General features: G+C 40.8%; 1 long non-coding RNA gene across 1 annotated transcript in view; it reads right to left on the bottom strand.

The window, feature by feature from the left end:
* The window catches only part of LOC308353024, a 78,384-nt gene that overhangs the window by 48,484 nt on the left and 11,297 nt on the right, over positions 1–18,603 (bottom strand). The window contains exon 3 of the long non-coding RNA XR_013967727.1: positions 16,907–17,596. This is a non-coding gene — a long non-coding RNA (uncharacterized lncRNA). The remainder of the gene's footprint in view (positions 1–16,906; positions 17,597–18,603) is intronic.

An 18,603-nucleotide genomic window follows, 5' to 3' on the forward strand; every position in this document is an offset into this window, starting at 1 on the left:
TAATTTGGGCAAAGAGCCTACTTTAAAAAAAAATAAAAAAGATGAATACACACAGAAAATGTGGTAATACAATGACACATTATTCAACCACAAAAAAACAATGAAAGCTTGCCATTTGCGACCATATGGATGGATCTAGTGGGTATTATGCTAAGTGAAATAAGCCAGAGGAAAACATCTTATGATTCACCTGTATGTGGAATCTAAAACAAAACAAGCAAAAAAACACTGGACAAATACCAAAAAACAAAACAAGACAAAAACAAAAACAAAAAACAGGCGATAACTAGAGGCAAGAATGTGGGGGATGGATCCAATAGGTAAAGGATACAAACTTCATGTTATAAAGTAAGTCACAGAGATGAAAATTACAGCATAATATTGTCACTAATATTGTAATTGTAATACTTTCACATGGTGATAGACGATAACTAGCCCTATGGTGGTGAGCACTGTTTAATATATGCAACTGTTGAATCCCTATGTTGTGTGCCTGAAACTATGCCAACTAAAATTTTTTTTAAAGCAGTTCAGAAAGAGACATTTATAGCCATAAACACCAGCATTAAGAAACAAAGATCTCAAACCACCTAACTTTACACCTTAAGGACTTAGAAAAAGAACTAACCCCACAGTTGAAGAAGGAAAGAAGTAATACAGGTCAGAGCAGAAATAAGTCAAACACAGAACAGGAAAATAGAAAAAATTAACAACTACAAGTTGGTCCTTTGAAGTGATAAAATTACACTTTTAGCTAGACTAACCAAGGAAAAAAGGAAACCACAATGAACAAAACAAAATCATAAAAGAAAAAGGAGACCTCATAATTGTTAATACAGGAGTATAAATTATGTTATAAATTATAAGTTATAAGTTATAAATTATAAGTTAATTATAATTAACTACTATGAACAACTATGTACCAAAATGGAAAATCTGCAAGAAATGGAGAAATCCCTAGGAATATATAACATACCAAAAAGGAATCCAGAAGAAATAGAAAAGCTAAACAGACAAAAACACTAGTAAGGAGAGTCAACCATTAATCAAAAATCTCCCAAAGATTTTTGGCTAATTGAATTTAAATGAAAAAAATAAATTTTAGGGTTACAAACTCTGGGAAGGGTATGTGCTATGGTGAGCGCTGTGAAATGTGTAAGCCTGATGATCCACAGATCTGTACCCCTGGGCAAATAATACATTATTTGCTAATGAAAATAGTTTAAAAAATAATAATAATAAAATAAATTTTTTAAAAATCTTCCAAAGAAGTACCCAGGACCAGATGGATTCACTGGTGAATTTTATCAATCATTTAGAGGAATAATGCCAATACTCCTCCAATTCCTCCCCAAAAAAAATTAGAAAGAAGGAAACACTTCCAAACTTTTTTTTTTTTTTTCCTTAAGATCAGCATCACTCTGGCACCAATGCCATGAAAGCACACTACCAGAAAAGTAAACTACAGGTCAATATCCCTAAAGAAGAGATATGAAGGGGCGCCTGGGTGGTTCAGTCATTAAACAGCTGCCTTCGGCTCAAGTCATGATCCCAGGGTCCTGGAGTTGGGCCCTGCATCCGGCTCCCTGCTCAACAGGGAGTCTGCTTCTCCCTCTGCTCCTCCTCCTGCTCCTGATCTCTCTCTCAAATAAATATATAAAATCTTTATTTATAAAAAGAGAGAGAGAGATGAAAATTCTCAAGAAAATACTAGCAAACTGAATTCAGCAGTATATAAAAGTGTTCATTCACCATGATCAAGTGGGATTTACTTTGGAATACAAGGATATTCAACATACACAGAAATCGATGTTATAGATCACATTAATAGAATGAAAGGGAAAAAAAAGTACGATCATTTAAACAGACACTGAAAATGCATATGACAAAATTCTACACTTTCATAATAAAAATTCTTAAATGAAGTACAGAAGGAATGTACCTCAACATAACAAAGGCCATGTATGACAAGCTTAGAGCTAACATCATATTCAATAATGAAAGGTTGAAAGCTATTCCTCTAAGACCAAGAAAACAATAAAAGGCATCCACTCTCACCACTCCTAACTGACCTCGTGTTGGAAGTCCTGCCCAAAGCAATCAGGCAAGAAAAAGAAATTAAAGACATCACAATTGGAAAGGATGAAGTAAAAGCAAACATTTGCAGATTTTTTAAAATTTCCATATAGAAAATCCTAAAGACTATCAAAAATCTATTAGATCTAACGAATGAAGAAAGTTGAAGGATACAAAATTAATACACAAAAATCAGTATCATTTCTGTGCACTAACAACAAGTTACTCAAAAAAGTAAATGATGCCATTTATAATAGCATCAAAAAGAATAAAATACTTAGGGATAAATTTAACTACAGAGCTAAAATAGCTCTACTCTGAAAACTGCAAGAGAGCATAAATCAGAGAAGAGAGAGTGTAGCGTGAGTGATGGAGGAGGAAGATCCACTTCCTCCCATGGACAGGCCCGGGCTCCAACTACATACAGAGAATGGTCTCAGAGATCAGTCTGAAAAATAGCAAAATTTTTGCTACCACTAAAAATACAAAGAAAAGCCATATTGAGAAAGGCAGGAAGGAAGAGACACATTTTGGTTGAGAACCAAAAGCCCACAGGGCAACCCACAAGCAGGAAGGGGATGACAGGCCTGGAGGTCCTCCCCAAGGAGAGACGGACTCAAGCCCATCTCCCACTGTGAGAACCCACATGGGGAACGTCAAGCCCCCGTAACATCTAGCTTTGAAAATCAGCAGAGCTTACGTCTGGGAGAGCTGAAAAGCTATAGGAAACCAGGACCACGCTCCGAAGGGACAGCACACAGTGCAGAGGCAGTAGTTCCCAAAGCACCTGGACCATCCATGTAGGAAATGCATTGACTAATTTGGGGCATGTGTTGGAGGGGTAGGAATCTACAGGAACTTTCTGTGGAGGTGGAAGTGCTACCAGGGGTCATCTTTCTTGCCCTCCTTTAGCCAAGCTGGCTTGACACTGGTGTCTGCCAGTTCTAACACTTTCCATCTACCTTTCTAGCACCCTTCCTCTGCCCTGGTGCTCCTTGCCCCACCCAATGCACCTACCCATGCAGGCACCCCCTCAAAAGCAGTCCACACTCTGGCATACATGGTGGGAAGCCTCAGCTAGACTGGCAACCCTCCCATGTGACTCCTTCCCTGGGAACAGGCCTGCCACCTCACGCCTACAACAGTCATGAATGGGCGTCTTGGACAGCCTCACCCAGGGCAAACCTCACTCCCCAGTACACTCACAGCAGACACAGCCCGGTCTCAAAAGGAGGGTGTATGCACCACCCACAGAGGACAGCCCTGTAGTGCCTGTTCAAGTGACCAAAGGGATTGTGATGTGGACCCCACAGCACACTTTCTACATAAGGTCACTATCTTTAACACCAGATGACAGAGCTATCTGAGTAAAACGTAGAATAGAAAGTAACACGGAGTCATACAAAATAGACAGACAGTGGAATGTGTTCCAAATGAAAGCATAAGACAAACCTCAGAAAAAGAACTGTTCAAAATGGTGATAAGCAATATACCTGATAAAAATTTCAAGGCAATGATCATTAAAATACTCATCAAACTTGGGAGAAAAGTGAATGAACTGAGTTCCACAAAAAGAAAGTATTTTTAAAATTAACAGGGGTGGGGCGCCTGGGTGGCTCAGTGGGTTAAAGCCTCTGCCTTCCGCTCAGGTCATGATCCCAGGGTCTTGGGATCAAGCCCCACATTGGGCTCTCTGCTCAGCAGGGAGCCTGCTTCCTCCTCTCTCTCTGCCTGCTTCTCTGCCTACTTGTGATCTGTCTGTCAAATAAATAAATAAAATATTTTTAAAAAATAAATAAATAAAATTAACAGGGGTGCCTGGCTGGCTCAGTCCATAGAGCATACAACTCTGGATCTCAGAGTTCAAAGTTCAAGCCCCACATTGGGTACAGAGATTACTTAAACATTTTAAAATCTTAAATAAATAAAAATCTAAAATTAAAGAATATAAAAATCATTAGTAAGACCAATCAACTCCACTTACTTTAGTAAGAATTACATAACGTATAGAATTATCAAATCATTATGTTGTGCAGCTAAAACTAATTTAGCACTGAATAACAACTATACTCCCCCCCACCAAAATTTTTTAAGTAGGCTTCACACCCAGTGTGGAGGTCAACATGGGGCTTGAACTCACAACCCTGAGATCGAGACCTGAGCTGAGATCAAGAGTCAGACACTTGACTGACTGAGCCACTGAGGTGCCCCCACAAAAAAAAAAAAAAAAATTTTAAGAACAAAAGCTCAAGAATACAGTAATTGAAATGAAAAATACACTAAAGGATAGCAACAGCAGATGAGAGGGTACAGAAGAACAGATCGGGGGTATGGGAGGTAATAGTGGAAATCATCTAAACTGAATAGCAAAGAGAAAGAAAAACGTTTTAAAGGAGGGAAGGTTAAAGGACCTCTGGGACAATATCAAAAATACTAACATTTGCATTTTGGGGTTCCCAGAAGGAGAAGAGAGAACAAAGGGGCAGAAAATTTACTTAAGGAAATAATGGCTGAAAACTTTTCTAACCCAGGGAAGCAAACAGACATCTAGATACAGAAATTACAGGGAGCCCCAAAGATAAATCCAAAGAGGTCCACACCAAGACACAAAATAATTAAAGCAGGGGTGCCTGGGTAGCTTAGTCATTAAGCATCTGCCTTTGGCTCAGGTCGTGATCCCAGGGTCCTGGGATCGAGCCCCACATTGGGCGCCCTGCTCAGTGGGGAATTTGCTTCTCCCTCTCCCACCCCCCCCCCCCCGCTTGTGTTCCTTCTCTCACTGTGTCTCTCTCTGTCAAATAAATAAAATCTTAAAAAATAAAATAAAATAATTAAAGCAGCAAACATGTAAGATAAAGAATCTTAAAACCAGCAAGAGAAAAGCAACTAGTTATATACAAGGAAACACCCATTAAACTATCAACTGATTTTTCAGCAGAAATTTTGCAGGCTAGAAGAGAGGGGTATGAAATAAACCAAGTGTTGAAAGGAGAAAACCTACAACCAGTAATGCTCTACCCAGCAAGGGTATAATTCATAACTGAAAGAAAGATAAAGTTTCCTTTTAATAAAGGTTAAAGGAGCTCATCACTTCCAAACAAGCCTTACAAAAAATATTAAGAAAAAAGTAGAATCAACTGTATCTGCAATAGTTAAGGGATAAATTTAAAAATATATATGTATGTATATATATATGCTGTCAAATAAAATGTGGAAGAAGAGAATAAAAATATAGTGCTTTTAGGCTATATTTAGGCTAGCTCGGTCTGAAGAGCATCTGACTCTGGATCTCAGGGTCATGAGTTCAAGGCTCCACACTGGATGTAGACATTACTTAAATAAACTTAAAAAAATGTATATAGATAGATATAAAATATAAATTAAAACTTGAAAAATTAGGGTGCCTGGGTGGCTCAGTGGGTTAAGCGTCTGCCTTTGGCTCAGGTCATGATCCCTGGGTCCTGGGATTGAGCCCCGCATCAGGCTCCCTGCTCAGTGAGGAGTCTGTCTGCTTCTCCCTCTGCCTCTGCCCTCTCTTGTTCTCTCTCTCTCTCAAATAAATAAATAGGGGGGAGTGGATGTTGGGTGAGCCTGGCGGTGGGTATTATGAAGGGTATATATTGCATGGAGCACTGGGTGTGGTGCATAAACAATGAATTTTGGAACACTGAAAAGAAATAAAATGAAAAAAATAATTTAAAAATCTTTAAAAAATTTTTAAAATCTTTAGCAAAAAACTTGAAAAATTAAAACTTAAAATTATACACACACACATATATCTAGTGCTTTTAGAATGTGTTCAAATGGAAGAGCCCATCAATTTAAAATAGACTGCTATATGGGGTGCTTGGGTGGCTCAGTGGGTTAAAGCCTCTGCCTTCGGCTCAGGTCATGATCCCAGGGTCCTGGGATCCAGCCCCGCATCGGGCTCTCTGCTCGGGCTCTCTGCTCGGCGGGGAGCCTGCTTTCTCCTCTCATTCTCTCTCTACCTGCCTCTCTGCCTACTTAAGGTCTCTGTCAAATAAATAAAATTTTAAAAAAATAAAAATAAAATAGACTACTATATACCTAGTCTGTTTTTTATGACAATAGTAACCACAAATCAAAAAATAAAGACAAAGGAATCCAAGTGAAACGCTCAAGAAGAAAGACATCAGGAGCGCCTTCAGTCGATAGAGCATGCAACTCTCAGTCCTGGGGTTGGGAGTTCAAGCCCTACATTGAGCACAGAGCTTTCTTAAAAAAGAAGACAGACATCAAATCACAAGGGAAGAGAACAAGAAAGGAAGAGAGAAGAACTACCAGAAAATAATTAACAGAATGGCAATACGTATGTATATACCTATCAATATTACTTTAAATGTGAATGGACTAAATGTCCCAATCAGAGGCAGTAGAGTGACTAAAGGGATAGAAAACAAGACCCACCTATATGCTATCTGCAAGCCACGCTCTTCAGACCTAAATGCTCATAGTGACTCAAAGTGAAGGGACAGGAAGATATTCCATGCAAATGGAAATGAAGAAAAACTTGAGTAGCAGAACGTGCATCAGACAAAGTAGACTTAAAAAAAAAAAAAAAAAAAAAGATTGTAACAAGAGACCCAAAAAAGTGCATTACATAGTTTGCACCCACTTCAGCTTCAGCTGTCCTGCCAGGGCTCCCTCCATGCAGAGAGCCCTAGGTCCCGCTGGCTTGCACAAACTTCAGGTGTTTGACCAGGGCATCCTCTGCACGGAGAGCCTTAGGACCACCCCAGTCCACACCCACTTCAGCTCTGCCATCCCTCCAGGGCAGCCCCAGCAGGGAGTGCCCTGGGATCCACAGCTCCAGTCAGCCAAAGTCACAAGGCACAGTCTACACAGGGGAGGACCATACACAAGACCATTCAAGTTTAGGAGAAGTAGGGGTGCCTGTGTGGCTCAGCTGGTTAAGCCTCTGCCTTAAGCTCAGGTCATGATCCCAGGGTTCTGGGTTCTAGTCCCATGTTGGGCTCCCTGCTCAGCAAGGAACTTGCTTCTCTTTCCCCCTTTGCCCCTTCTCTCCTACTTCTGCACACACACTCTCTTTCAAATAGATAAATAAAATCTTTCAAAAATAAATAAATATATAACAAGTTTAGGAGAAAGAGCAGTTCCACCTAACTCATAGAAACAAATACAGAAAAGTCAAGCAAAATGGGGAGATAGAGGAATATGCTCCAAAATAAAGAACAAGTCAAAACCTCAGAAAAAGAACTAAATAGAACAGAAATAAACAATATGCCTAATGAAGTCTTTGGGTTTTTTTTTAAGATTTTATTTATTTATTTGACAGAGAGATAGAGCACAAGCAAGGGGAGTAACCAAGGCAGAGGGAGAAGCAGGCTCCCTGCTGAGCAAGGAGACCGACATGGGGCTCGATCCCAGGACCCTGGAATCATGACCTGAGCCACCCAGGCACCCCAGTCAAGAGTTTAAAGTAATGATCTTTTTTTTTTTTTTTATAAACATATAATGTATTTTTATCCCCAGGGGTACAGGTCTGTGAATCGCCAGGTTTACACACTTCACAGCACTCACCATAGCACATACCCTCCCCAATGTCCATAACCCCACCACCCTCTCCCGACCCCCCTCCCCCCAGCAACCCTCAGTTTGATTTGTGAGATTAAGAGTCATAAAATAATGATCATTACGATATTCACTGGACTGGAGAAAAGAGTTGAAGAACTCACTTCAAACAAGAGATAGAAAATAGAAGAAAGAACCAATCAGAGTTGAAGAATATAGTAACTAAAATGAAAAATACACAAAAGGAAATCACTTGATTAGCAGATGCAGAAGAACAGACCAACATTCTGGAACACAGTCTGGAAAGCACCCAAGGCGAACAGCAAAAAGAAAAAAGAATTTTAAAAAATGAGAGTAGGCTGAGGGACCTGCTGGACACCAATAAGCAGATGAACCTTGCGTTGTAGAAGTCCCAGAAGGATAAGAGGGAGCGAAAGGGGCAGAAAACTTAGGGGTCGAAATAATCACTGAAAACTTCCCTAACCCTTAGAAGGAAACAGGCATCCAACATCAGGAAGCACAAAGAATTCCAAACAAGGTGAATCTAAGGAGGTCCACACCATAGCACATAAAAATTAAAACGTCAAAGTTGATGCTCAGTGAAGTCAGATAGAGAAAGACAAATACCGTATGATTTCAGTTATAATGTGGAATTTAAAACACAAAACAAAGGAGTAAACAAAAAGCAGAACCAGACCCATAAATACAGAGAACAAACTGATGGTTGCCAGAGAGGAGGAGGTATGGGGGATGAGCAAAATGGGTGCAGAAGAGTGGGAGATACAGGCTCCCCATTATGAGATGATAAAGTCGAGGGGATAAAAGGTACAGCATAGGGAATAAAGCCAGCGGTCTGGTGATAGCATTGTATGGTGACAGACGGTAGCCACACTTGTGGTGGGCACAGCCTAACAATGGAGGTGCTGAACCACCGTGCTGTATGGTTGAAACTAATATGATACTGTATCAGTTGTACATCCATTAAAAAAGAGCATTACAAAAAAAAAAAAAGAGCACCACACAACAATAAAGGGATCAGTCCAACAAAAGAATGTCATGATTTTCAATACCTATGTCGCCAACATAGCAGCACTGAAATATATAAAGCAAATGTTAATAGACATAAGGGGAGAAAATGGCAGTAACACAAGAAGAGAAGGGAACGCTCCGCTTTCAAGAATGGATAGGTTTTCCGACAGAAAACCAATAAAGAAACAGTGGCTTTGAATAACACATGAGACCAGAGGGACTTAACAGATATACACAGAACATTTCATCTAGAGGAAGCACAATACACATTCAAGTACATAGAGAACAATCTCCAGAATAAATCACCTGGGGCCATAAAACAAGTCTCAGTAAGTTCAAGACTGAAATCTTATCAGGCATCTTTTCGGCCAGACAGTGTAAAGCTAGAAATCAGTTACAAAAACCCAAACTATAAAACACCAACACATGGAGGTTAAACAATGTATCACTGAACAATACAGGAGTGTCAATGAAGAAATCAGGGAGGAAATAAAAAAATACTTCAATATGAACGAAAATGGAAACGACTTTTCAAAATCTTTGGGACACAACAAAAACAGTTCTAAGAGGAAAATGTAGGGTTCAAGAGTGGTTGGCTCCAAAATGTGCCAGTTTGGCATACTGATTATTTTAAATAAAAGTTACTTAAGAAACAACCCATACGAAGACACTCAGACACTCCACTGTCCACCCCGAGACAGGAAACTAAAAAGCAATTCACAGAATTCAACATCTACTCTTGATTAAAAATTCATGTGTGGGGGTACTTGAGTGGCTCAGTCGGTTAAGCATCTGCCTTTGGCTCAGGTTATGATCCCAGAGTTCTGGGATTGAGTCCCACATCTGGCTCCCCCTTTTCTGTAATTAAATTAAAATTTTAATTAAAAAATCTTTTTTAAAAATTAAAATAAAATCAGAAATTAAAGAGAAGTTACAACCACACTACGGAAATACAAAGGATTCTAAGAAACTACTACAAGAAATTACATGTCAACAAACTGGACAACCTGCAAACTGCTAAATTCCTAGAAATATACTATCTTCCAAGACTGAAACAGGAGGAAAAAGAAAATCTGAGCAGACCAATTACCAGTAAGGAAATTCAATGAGCAATCAAAAAACTCCTAAACAAAAGTCCAAAATTAGATGGCTTTCCAAGTGAATTCTACCAAATATTTAGAGAATCATTCACATCTCGTCTTCTCAAATTCTTTCAAAAAATTGAGAAAGGAACTCTTCCAAATTCCATCTACAAAGCCAGCATGACACCAGTGTCAAAACCAGACAAACTATAAAAGAGGAAATTACACCTCAATATCCTTAATGAACACAGATAAAAAATTTTATTTATTTATTCCAGAGATGCAAGAATCATTCACCATCTGCATATTGATCAGTATGACACATTACATTAACAAAATGAAGGATGAAAATCATACAGTCGGGGCGCCTGGGTGGCTCAGTGGGTTAAGCCTCTGCCTTCGTCGGCTCAGGTCATGATCCCAGGGTCCTGGGATGGAGCCCCGCATCAGGCTCTCTGCTCGGCAGGGAGCCTGCTTCCCCTCTCTCTCTCTGCCTGCCTCTCTGCCTACGTGTGATCTCTGTCTGTCAAATAAATACATTTTAAAAATCCTTAAGAAGAAAATCATACGGTCATCTCCATAAATGCAGGAAAATTTTTTTGACAAATTAAACATCCATCATAATAAAAGCTCTCAACAAAGTGAGTACAAACACACCTCAACATAATGAGAACCATATATGACAAATCCCAGTTAAACATACTCAACAGTAAAAAGCTGAAAGCTTTTCCTCTACAGTCAGGAGCAAGATGAGAAGGTCCACTCTCGCCACTTTTATTTAACATAGTACTGGAAATCCTACCCACAGCAATCAGACAAGAAACAAAAGGCATTCAAATCAATAAAGAAGTAGTGTATCTATCACTATTTGCAGATGATGCCGTATTATATTTAGAAAACCCTAAAGACTCTACCAAGAAACTACTAGAACTGATCAATAAATTCGGTATATTTGCAGGACACAAAATTAACTTACAGAAATCTGTTGCATTTCTATACAATAACAGAAAGAGAAATTGAGAAAACAATCCTATTTACAATCACATCAAATAGAATAAAGTACCCAACAATAAATTTAACGAAGAAGGTGAAAGGCTTTACTTCGAAACTGGAAGACATTGGTGAGAGAAGTGAAGAGGACATGAAATGGGCAGATAAGCCACGCTCATGGATTGAACATGCCCATACTACACTAAGCAACCTAAAGAGTCAAAGAAATCTTATCAAAATATCAATAGCATTTTTCACAGAACTAGAAAAAAATAATAGTAAAATCTGTATGGAACCACATAAGACCCCCTAATAGCCAAAGCAATCTTGAAAACAAAGAACCCCCAATTTCAAGCTATACCACCATGTTATTATCCTCAAAACAAAACTGGTACAAAAACTAAACCCGTAGATTAATCCAACAGTATAGAGAGCCCAGAAACACCCTTATATGGCCAATTAATCTACAACAGAGGAGGAAAAACATGCAATGAGGAAAAAATAGTTTCTTCAACAAATGATTCTGGGAAAACTGGACAGCTACATCCAAAAGAGTAAAACTGGACTGTTTTCTCACACCATACACAAAAATAAACTCAAAATGGGGCGCCTGGGTGGCTCAGTGGGTTAAGCCTCTGCCTTCGGCGTAGGTCATCATCCCAGTGTCCTGGGATCAAGCCCCACATCAGGCTTTCTGCTCAGGGGAGTCTGCTTCTCCCTCTCCCTCTGCCCCTCCCCTGTGCCTGTGCTCTCTCTCTCTGACAAATAAATAAATAAATAAAATCTTAAAAAAAAAAATTACAAAATAAAAAACTACCTCCAAAAAAAGAAGGAAAGAAATTGAGGACACAAGCATATGGAAATTATACCTTGTTCATGGATGAAAAAAACAAAACAAAACAAAAAAACATGGTTAAAATATCCAACCTATGCAAAGTCACCCATAATTCAATGCACTCCTATCAAGACTCCGATGACACTTTTTAAAAGTAGAAAACAGAGTCCTACAATTTAGTGGGATTACGAAAGACCCCAAATAGCCAAAGCAATCCTGAGAAAGAAGAACAAAGCTGGAGACATCACACTTCCTGACCTCAGACGGTATGGAATGGACGTAAAAACAGACACAGAGACCAATGGAACAGAATCAAGAGTCCAGAAATAAACTCATGCATATATGGTCAACTAATACTTGATAAGGGAGCCCAAAATGTAGAAATTGGATACTAACATGTAGAAAAATAAAATTAACTTTTATCTTGGGGCGCCTGGGTGGTTCAGTCATTAAGCGTCTGCCTTCGGCTCAGGTCATGATCCCAGGGTCCTGGGATCGAGCCCTGCATTGGGCTCCCTGCTCAGCGGGAAGCCTGCTTTCCCTCTCCCACTCCCCTTGCCTGTGTTCCTGCTCTTGCTGTCTTTCTCTCTGTCAAATAAATAAACAAAATCTTTAAAAAAAAAAATAAATAAATGTCAAATTTATCCATTGAAAAGAAGAAAGAAAAATACTGGTACAATGGCATAGTAAAGACTCAGGACATTTCATAGAACTGATTAGATCAATAATCATTATTTTGCACCTTAACAAAATGCATTATATGTAATTTCAAAAGACAACCTGAAATACATCAGTTTTACATAAAAATGTGATCAGAGTAAAACACAGTTCTTCTAATCATAGGTGAAGGTGGGGAGAAAAGGGAACATCTGTGCAGTGATGGCGGAAATGTCAACTGGTGCAGCCACAATGAAAAAGAGAATGGAGGGTCTTCAAAAAATCAAAAATGGTCCAACCTATGACCCAGCAAGTCTATTTTGGAGTATTTACCCAAAGGAAATAAAACCACTATTTCAAAAAGTTAGCTGTATTCCCACGTTCATTGCCGCATTCTTTATAATACGTAAGACATGGAAACAACCTGTCCATCGATGGACGCTGAATAAAGCACATGTGATATACATGTACCCACAAACACACACAATTATTATTCAGCCATGGAAAGGAAATCCTGCCATTTGCAACAACATGGACGACACTCGAGAGAGCATTATGTTAAGTCAAAGAAGTCAGACATAGACAAACACTGTGTGGGATCACCTCTACATGGTCTAAAAAAAACTCTAACTCACAGATACAGAGAACAGATTCGTGGTTGCCAGAGGCTGGGGATGGGTTCCAGTTAGAAGATAAATACCACAGTGACTACTGTTAGCAAGACCATATTGTGGGTTTGGAAGCTGCTACTATAGCACATCTTAAAAGTTCTAATCACAAGAAAAAAAATGCTAACTCTTTGAGGGGACGGATGTTAACTAAATAGTGGTAATCATTTCTCAATATCTACCTGTATCAAATAATTATCCCATATGCCTCAAACACCTTCTACGTCAACTCTATCTCAATTTTTAAAAACAAAAAATAAGTATTTCCCTTCTTCTGCTTACTTTGGGTTTAATGTGCTCTCCTATTCAATTCTCAAGGCGGAAACTAAGGCCACGGATTCTAAATCTTCCTTTTCAAATAGAGGCATTTAGGGCAGTAAGTGTCCTCCTAAGTATTATTTTTGTGGCAACCACAAATGTTGGTAGGTTAGCCTTTCATTTTCTTTCTGTTCCAAATGTTTTCTGAGTTCCTTTAGGATTTCTTCTTTGATCCATGGGCCAGTTAAACGTGTTGTATGAAGTTTGCAAATATTTGATAACTAAGAATTTTCCTGTTCTTGGACAAAATTAGATCAGCGGCTGACTGATTAGATCAACTTCCCATGACTGGGACTGGAGCAAGGGGATTTACTACAAAAGGGGCACGAGAAAACTTCCTGCAGTGATGCAAATGCTCTTTGATTGTGATGTTCATTATGCAACCATATACGCTTTTCAAATTTCATCAAATGGAACACTTAAAAGAAAAATAATGTTCCTGTTCTTAAAATTACAATTTTTTAAGATTTTATTTACTTATTTGAGAGAGTGAGAGTGACCATGAGAGGGGGGAGGGTCAGAGGGAGAAGCAGACTCCCCGCTGAGCAGGGAGCCCGATGCGGGACTCGATCCTGGGACTCCAGGATCATGACCTGATCATACTTAGGAGGACACTTACCAACTGATCAACCAACTGAGCCACCCAGGCGCCCCAAGAATGTTCCTGTTCTTGAGTTCTCTTTTAATTCCACTGTGATCAGAGAATATACTTTCTTTCTTTTTTTAAAGATTTTATTTATTTATTTCACAGTCAGACAGAGATCACAAGTAGGCAGAGGCAGGCAGAGAGAGAGGGGGAAGCAGGCTCCCTGCTGAGCAGAGAGCCCGATGCGGGGCTTGATCCCAAGACTCTGGGATCATGACCTGAGCGGAAGGCAGAGGCTTTAACCCACTGAGCCACCCAGGCGCCCCGAGAATATACTTTCTATGACTTAAATCTTTTTAAATTTATTGGCATTTGTTTTATGGTCCTGAATATAATGGGGTACCTCGGTAGACGTTCCACATGCCCTCAAAAAGAATGTGTATTCTGTTGGGTAGAATGTTCTATAAATGTCAACTAGTCAACTTGTTCAGAGCTTCTATATTCTTAATGATTTTCTATTTGTTCTATCAGTTATTTAAAAAACATACCATAGGAAGGTGCCTCGTTAGCACAGTAGGTAGCGCGTCAGTCTCATAAAAAACATAGCATAGGGTTGTATGGGAAGGCAGAGGGTGTAAATGATGGGCCCTTCCTCACTCCCCCAGGCCACCACATCGGAACAGAGTTCCAAACTGCCCTTACCAGCGGATACCCCACAACAAAATGTTCCATATCACAAACGCCTAGCCACAGCCATACACACTTCTCCTCCAACTTTCTCTTCATCTTGTCCTTTGAGTCTGACAGTTCCGCAAGTCCACAGTTCTGTTCACCCACCCTGGCTCTGTCCCTTTTAGCTATCACAAACGAACACAACACCCATTCCCCAGCCCTAGAGGCTGGAGCCGTTTGCGAGGAATTCTGGATTGCCTGACTCCAGGCAGGTGTCTCCTGTAAATGTAAATTTGTCATTCAGCAAAAGTTGATTAAGCAATCATGTACCATGTGTGCAAGGCCTCGTTGTGAGTTTATGGTTTAATGTTAAGTGATGAAGAGGGGATTGACGATATATTCAGAAAGGGTCAAACTGGAGGGGAGAGAGGAAGGAGGAGAGACCTAGCCCAACATTTAGAAAAGGGAAACCCACATTCCCTCAAGAAGCACACGGCATGGCGGGGAGGGGGGCCGACTGCCCCTCTGTGTTTTGGCTGAAGGCGGTTCCTTGGCAGATGGGAATTCTAAGGCTTCTCCATAGAATGATCTTAGATTATTTTCACTTTCATCACAGGAAATCCGCGAAATTCTACCCACTTCTGACTTAGCTCTATATTACTCAATGGAAGACATTCACGAAGAGCAGTCAATGCTCGATTACCCTTAATATGTACGCCCCATGCCTTCAGAGTAGGACAGTTCGTTAGAAGCGGTCATGTGTCATTCCATGAGTTCATGTGACATTAGTCATTGAACTTCAATTAGAAAAACACGGGGTCTAGACCGAGCACAGGCTGCACACCAGAAACATCTCCAGAGAGGTCAGAACATCAGTATTTCACTGTCCCAAAACGAGCACAGAATAATCACACTCCACCTCTATTTTTTGTCCAGCTTTTCTTCTTTTGGGGAAGCAGGGGAGTCCTTAGCATGACTAAGGGCATGGAGATCCCTTTGCATCCACATAAGCCCTTTCTTCTGATTGGAAAAGATGAGAGCGGCAGGACACCGTGTGTCCACCAGGTCCTGCTGGAAGTTTGGCTATGGAGCCCAACGAGCAGGTGAGAGCCAGCCCCATTTCCTGGGTGCCCCCGAGAAGGCCACCAAGAGAATCCCTCTGCCTGAACATGCGCTGGCTGTCACAGCAGCTCATTCCCGTTTTGACCACTTACATGGCTGTTTCCAATGGCTAACAGTACAAGAAGGCTTGTATCATTCAATTCTAACTTCATCTCTATCTGCAAGATACTTTATGCGAACAATGGAAGGAACTTCCCCAGAAGTCAAACAAGAACTGCAAATGTCTATCTCCATAGGAGTTATTTATGTAACATTTTATGTTACATACAAATATGTTACATATGTAACATATTTATGTAACATTGCACATCATGGTCCCGAAAGAGATGCTTATTGTAACTGGATTTTTGACAAGCCACCTTCCAGTTTATTTTGCTCCTAGTAGCAGGGCAGTGTAGAACAGCTTTGAACACCCGGTTTCCATGTCAGATGTAAAAGCAACAAGGATATCTATAAAATGTTGACTTAAACACTGGCATGGTCTCTTATACGAAAGATGAAAAAATTCTATGATGGGAGGAAGTTTAGAAGGTAGAGAGAGAGTTTATGAACAGCCACTTATAAAGTACTACATTTTGGGGGGCACTTGGGTGACTCAGTCAGGTAAGCCTCTGACTCTAGATTTCAGCTCAGGTCATGATCTCAGGGTCGTGAGACTGAGCCCTGTGTCAAGCTCTGTGCTGAGCGGGGAGTCGGCTTGGGATTCTCTTTCCCTCTGCCCCTCCCCTTACCCTCCCTGCACCACCACCCCCAACCCCCGCAGCCACGCGCTCACTCTCTAAAAAAATAATAATAAACTACTACAATTCTTACAAATCTTAGGGGTCACCCATCCATTGGTACCAATGATTTTGTAACATTTATAAAAATGGGTTGACACACGACAATCAGCATGGTAATGTTGTCAGGATGCAGCAAATAAACACTCCTAGAAATAGCCCCATTTGGTCACCTGGAAGTATTTCTTCTGATAAATAAGAAAATGTTAACAGTAGTTCCCTCTAGGGAAGAGCTCTAGAGTTGTAGCGAAATGTGGACTGGAGGAAGGGAAATCTTTACTTTTCGTTTTACAAACTTCTGCACTGCTTAAATTAGTGTTGACCATGCATTACTTCACTTACTAAAATAAAAATGAGGTATGGCTATGAGTTTTGAAATGGGAAAACCTGTCAATTACATGAAGGCAGTAGGTCATAGTAATACGAAAAGGAACAGTTACATTCATGTATATATACATATTTTACACACATATTTACATATATACCGAAAAGCAGAAAAAAAGACCTGTAAAAATCGACCATAACTTCGTAGAACTTACCTCTGAGGACAAGAGCAGGATGGAGAGAAGTTCTTCTATAGTCTTCCTTCTTTGGCTTTTCACAAGTGCATTTACTTATGTGTAACTTGTATAATGTTTAAAACAATAAAATGGGGGCCCCTGGGTGGCTCAGTGGGTTGGGCCTCTGCCTTTGGCTCAGGTCGTGTTCTGGTCCTGGGATCAAGCCCCGCATGGGCTCTCTGCTCAGCGGGGAGCCTGCTTCCTCCTCTCTCTCTGCCTGCCTCTCTGCCTACTTGTGATCTCTGTCTGTCAAATAAATAAATAAATAAATATTTTTTAAAAAAACAATAAAATGGGGAGAATTTTTATAAAACCTTTCCTCCCTGCTTTGCAAGCTCTCTGCTTTCTCCTGCTAACAGCACTCTGCGGGACTGATCCTAACTCATCTGATTCCGACGGGCTTTCCAATCACAGGATCCAACCCCCTAAGTCAAGTCAGGGGTAGGCCCGTGACCCAAGACAGGCCAATCAGTTTCTCTCTCTCTCTCAGAAGTTTGAATTTAGAGTAGAAACACATGGGGGCTGGAAGCATTTGCAAGTGAGTCAGCCAAAGACAGCATCTTCAAAGGCTGCCCACGTGCCTCTGGGGGCTGGTAATCAAGTTTCTTCGGCACCTGTCCTTTGCGCTGTTTTCTCAAGTCTTCCTTTATGTGTCCTTCCAGTAAATTCCTTAAAAAAGAGAGAAAAGAAAAGCACATGGAGGTAGAGAGTAACAAATTAATTGAAATAATGAATTCAGGACGGGTCACTGTAAGTCCATGTTTCTTTCCTATAAGGGCATTCAGGAGGGAATGTCTAATAGACTGTTGGAAAGATGTATTTGGAACTCAGCAGAGAATAAAAATTGATGGCACAGATTTAAGAGGTGGGAGCGTAGCCCGAGCATGGGATCTAAGAGAGACAACAGTCAAGGATGGGACTGTGGGAAACACCACCGTTTGAGGAAGGGGAAGGCGTGGGAGACACTGCCACTGGCCCACCGTGGTTGAATCTGGTGAGCTGTGCCATATCCAGTCCTCCCCAGACCTTGAAGGGAATTCCTCATGCGTACCTACCGACCGGGGATTGTTTGCACAGTTCAAAGTGACTGCACGCACACGACGCCCAGTCCTTATAACATAGAGACAGTGGAGCTAGGTACCCAGTGAGAAACCGTACCCAGGACAAGATGCTAGATCCAGACATGTGAGCGATGAAGGATACTTTTGCAACCATTTAAGGTGAAACAAGCTGTGAGTTTCTCAGTGACCTCTTCTGCCATATCCGTAAGGGTACATACTTTGTGATAAAGAGTGGGGGGTCCTCAAGAGAAAGAGAACAGAAGAGCCCCCCGTGTTTGTCTTCAGCGGTCTCGTCCGGGCACTGGACCGCTGGTGATATAGCGCACCTGTCAGTGACCGCTAGAGAAGGCCCCAGGTGGTACAGAGCCTTCCTCCATCCTCTGCCAAACTATGCTGTAAACATCCAAGGTCACGTGCGATGAAGCCCACAAACACGTCAAACCCCGAGGCTCTCAGCCTCAGCCTTAACTATACATCGGAATCAGCTGGGACATTAGAAAAACTTGAGGACTCATCGTGCCCCGCCCCCATTCTGATTTAATTGGCCTGAGACAGAGGAGGAAAGCGTGGCTCAGTCAGTTAAAGGGCTGCGCTTAGCTCCGGTCATGATCCTGG

The sequence above is a fragment of the Martes martes genome, assembly GCF_963455335.1.
Source record: "Martes martes genome assembly, chromosome: 12".
Classification (NCBI taxonomy): domain Eukaryota; kingdom Metazoa; phylum Chordata; class Mammalia; order Carnivora; family Mustelidae; genus Martes; species Martes martes.